We start from the raw sequence: 4,835 nt of genomic DNA, 5'->3' as shown, positions 1-4,835 counted from the left end.
CGCAAGCAAAACTGAAAAATTTCGGGGGGGTTTGAACCCCCCCCCAACACCCCCCTTGGCTACGCCCCTGGCCTTAACACACCACGATGCGGCGACCTTACCATCGGTCTCACTCATAGCATCCATCCACTTTAAAAAAAGCTCTGCGAAGCGCGCCTGCCTTGGCTTGCCTCGCCTGGCTGTAACACCGCGTTCCCCGCTTACGTTCGCCCCGAAAAAAAAAAACGCGGCGCGGCTAGAAGGGAGACGCGACGCGCATTGAGTTTCCCTCTTGTCCGGCTGTGGTGTTCGGTTTACTCTTTAAGATGCCAGCGGAATGGCGACCTTAGTAGGCGCTCTTCTTTCTGCCACGCCGCTTTCTCTGATTATGCTATCACCGTTAACCACTACAGCTGCCGCAAAAGTTTGTCTTGTCGTTGATCATTGACGTTAGTCGGCGGGATGGAGATGTGCCACCAAGCGTCAACTTGGGTGCATCCACGTTAACACACTGCTCCAGTCCGACAATGCGGACTGGAGCAGAGACCCTGATGAATTTGGGCACTGATGGAGTGGGAAATCAAGGTGCCCGTTTTGAGTCGGCACCATACGATTTGCTCAGCCTGGGACAGCGGGCTGTTGGGTAGATCATGCGGGAATGGCGCTAATTTAAAGTAATTTCATGATAGGTGAGCTAGGGATTCCCGTGCGCTGCGAAAGAAAGGCAGACCGTCCATTGCGCGGTTGACGAGTGCTCGGGCTTCCTCATGGTCCCGGGATGTCCACAATGCACTGGAACCCATAAAACAGTGATTATTCGTTTAGGGAGTTGAACGAATTGTCGAATACGGTAGACAGGTGCATGAAATCCACGCATAGGAAAATTACGAATCGCCGTTTTTGAGTCTGAGAATATATACTCCGCCTGGGTGTGAGCGATAGCTAAAGCAATCGCAGCTTCTACCGCTTGGATTGGTTGAGCCACTCGATCGAAAGTTGCGCAACAAAGTAGCTTGTGGAGATTATCATAGGCTACCACTGCGAAGGCAGGACGATGGGAGTATTCTGCGGCATCCACATAAGCGACAAGGGTCGAAAACGCGTAGCGCTTGTGAAGCGACCTAGCTCTGGCTATTCTCTGGTCATGATTATGGGTTGGTCGGTAGTTTTGGGTAATGGTGGGATGTAGAGATTGTTGCTAACGCACTCGGGGGTGAATTAGTGGAGGTGGTGCATCCTTGTGTGCGCATAGGCGGTAAGTTTGCCTTGGGCTTATATATGCATTGGCGTATAAAAGCATTAAGCAGGTGTTAGAGCTTGTGTCGTACGTTTCTTTTTTAACACGAAAGTGTTTGATGCAGGGGTCCATCACGGCTCCACTGACGTATTTCCGTCACGGATATGACGTTGTAAAATATAAAGACTAACAGATGGCAAACAAAAAACTAGAAGAAAAAGTTTCTCCGGGAGTCGAACTTACGACCCCTCGCTCCGCAGCGCGCGGCGCGACACGATTAGGCCACAGACGGCACAATCTTCGCCATGCTAACGGCGAGCTATTTATATGCACCATTTGCCGGCGGAGGTATTCAGAGATCGGTGGTACATCAGCATGTTCTCGTTATCCCTAGCGATATGGCGCGAAGGGCTCGAAAAGCGCCCTTTCAAGATGGTCGCCCCAGGCGTCACGACGAGTGCGCGCCTCTACAGGGCGTGGTCGCTCGTGCGCGCGTTCATCTCGTGATGGTGGTAGTTTGTAGGTCTTGTGCTCTCACCGCAAGTTTGCGTTGAGAGCACGAAAGACACTTCGCTCACTGCAGCGGCCGCTTTTGCGAAAGGAGCGCGCTGCTCACACAAAAATAAGTTACAGCTGTGACATTTCGCGCTCATCCTGTGTATGTTCGTTTCGTGCGTCCTTTCTGCTTGAGCAGCGCGTTGCAAGTTTCGAGCTGCTTGCCGTTCTTCGCGTGACGTTACAATTTGTTGCTATAGCATTCATTCCTTCGCCCTTGGGACGAAAGAATGCCCAACAGACGCTCAACTACGTCTGTGAAAACGCGTGTCACTTTCGTCGTTATACCGATTCCTATGAACGAGGGATCAGCCATGTTTTTCGTGGGTGTCTTGTGCTTTTGCGCTGTAATTTTAGCCCTGGGATTCTGGTCGTGGTGTAACATATATAATGTAATTCTGGTTCAGCCGTCTCGCTTCTTCCCTCCTGTGGTATAAGCCTAAGTGAGCAAAGCTTTCCAACTAGCTCGCGCCACCACGAGCCACGGGACGTTCTTCTTTTAGATGCGAAGCAGCTTATGAACGAGGCCTATCCCTCCGGCGTAACCAGTGCGCCGCTATTTTTTGGAGCGGCCACTAGATGGCTCTGCGGTACAGCGCTCGAATACTGGATTGTGCCCTTCTCTCTCCACGCCCAGCCGTGGCCACCACTCTATCACAGGCGCTCGGATTTGCACCAGAAGAGAAAGACTACGATGCCGCTGCCGTGTCGACCACTAAAGCTTGTCTACAAATGTGGTGGAGGGCAACGGTCTACTGAGATCAGACCGGTCAGTCGCGACACTTCTAGAGTGCAGCCGCTTGTGATTAGTGTGCTTCGCTATCCACCCCATAATTTTCTCGTTTTTTTTTTCCTTTTTTACTATTTTTCCTCTTTCTTCATTTTTTCTCTTCCTTCTCTTTTTTATCCGGCTAGGCCACAGTCTCTGCGGCCACCCGCTTCAAAGGGATCAGCCACCTATCAATCATCATCATCATCATCATCCACTCTGGCGCGCGCTCTTGTTTGAGTGGAGACTACTAGCAGCGCTCCACTCCTCTCCCTCCTCTCCTCCACTCTGCTATCCTCTCCCCGGACGCGCTCCCTTCTACAGCAGCTGTCATGGAGTGCGCTTTCGACATAGCTTCGACGAACGAAGATCGCATCGCGGCGGCACGGGCTCGCAAAGTGGCCGCATCGTCGTCAAGCCGACCCAAGTTCGATCCCGGCCGTGGCGGTCGAATTTCGATGGAGGCTAGATGCCCGTGTACCGTGCGATCTCGGTACACGTTAAAGAATACCAGATGGTCAAAATTTCAGGAGCCCTTCGCTACGGCGTCTCTCAATCATATCGTGGTTTTGGGACATAAAACCCCAACAATTATTATTATCCCTTTCCTTGCGTGTCAGTGTGTGTGTCTTCGCGATTATTGTGTTGGTTGAGACCCTGTATCACCTGTGGCACATACCCGCATGACATGAACACTGGTAGGCGGGTATGTGCCACACGTGACTGACAGGAAGGGTTTCATGACGTACGCGACAGCTATTCTGCGTTATTCATGTCATGACCAGTGAATCGCGTTCGTCATACACTGATCCCTTGCTATGCCAATTTTGGTATATTACAAGTTATGGAGACGACCAGGAGAGCGCCCAGACGTAGGCGTATAGATAGAGATAGATAGATAGATAGATAGATAGATAGATAGATAGATAGATAGATAGATAGATAGATAGATAGATAGATAGATAGATAGATAGATAGATAGATAGATAGATAGATAGATAGATAGATAGATAGATAGATAGATAGATAGATAGATAGATAGATAGATAGATAGATAGATAGATAGATAGATAGATAGATAGATAGATAGATAGATAGATAGATAGATAGATAGATAGATAGATAGATAGATAGATAGATAGATAGATAGATAGATAGATAGATAGATAGATAGATAGACGGACGGACGGACGGACATTTACTTTAAAAAAATTCTTTTTTGTCACTCAGAAACGCATATGATGCAACGATGTCCATCTTCCCTTCTTTAACCGAAGCGTATTCCCTTTACGTACACTTACCTTACCCATTTGACACCGGTGCCACTCACGTCTTAGAGGCGCCGGCAATGATTCTTTCTTTCGAATTGATGCAGGGGCTGGCGCGAACGCCAAGCCCCACTACCAAAAATTACATGCCCCATCTATCCCTGTTTGGGAAAGTGGCGTGCGTCAGCCAACTGCAGTGCAATGGTTGGCCTCAGCACGGGACCCCGGCCTCGTTTGAGAGAATTTTATTTTCCGAAAGTGTTCTACATTACAGAAGACTTATTCATTTCATACAATTATGTACTCAAGACATTCATAGTATACAATAATATACATGCATATGTACAATAGGGCACTGTTTGTACCTGCAAACAAAATTTCAATTTTGCACAATGACATCAACGTACAGATGTACGTACGTTTCATAGAAAGGACAAAAATTTTGCATACAACATACTATTTGCAAGTATAAGTATAAACACTGGCCTACCTTCTAGTAAGGAAGGAAAGGCATGGGACACTTTATTCTTTCTAAAAATAATAAATCGTGTTGACCAGCGCTGGAGGAAAGCTTCTTCCCCAAGATGACTAGTTCTTCGTTCAGATGTGTTAACATCAAGGCCCTTAAACGATGCAGCAGAGGAAACATAGCCCTCAGCAGGCGTCCCCGCAGGTGTGCCAATCCCCTCCGCTTCCATAGCACAAAACCACCAACACACATCAATAGTTCAACAGAAATGGTTCTATGGCGCGACTGCCATTGCATACTAACATGAAACATGCTGGTCACCAAGCGCCAGAAAGTGCGTGCTACAGGACAATCGTGGAGAACATGATTTAGTGTTTCCGTCCGGCCACATTGCGGGCATGAGGCGGAGGGCGCCACGCCCCACGCCACAAGGCGGTCGGCCGTTGGTAACGCCTGCCATTCTCTTAGCCAGGTGAAGTCTCGGACTTCAGCTGGAAGGGACGTGGTTATCATGGACCTACGTCTTCTTCTGCGGCACTTCCTGCGCTGGTCATCGTC

The 4,835-nt window shown here is 48.9% G+C and overlaps 1 pseudogene; it reads right to left on the bottom strand.

The window, feature by feature from the left end:
* Window positions 1–3,912: 3,912 nt before the first annotated feature.
* LOC119388457 (U1 spliceosomal RNA) lies at window positions 3,913–4,050 on the bottom strand (annotated as a pseudogene).
* Window positions 4,051–4,835: the final 785 nt, after the last annotated feature.

This window comes from Rhipicephalus sanguineus, chromosome 3 (genome assembly GCF_013339695.2).
Source record: "Rhipicephalus sanguineus isolate Rsan-2018 chromosome 3, BIME_Rsan_1.4, whole genome shotgun sequence".
NCBI lineage: Eukaryota > Metazoa > Arthropoda > Arachnida > Ixodida > Ixodidae > Rhipicephalus > Rhipicephalus sanguineus.
Note: the sequence above shows the minus strand (reverse complement) of the source record. Positions and strands in the feature narration are given on the sequence as shown.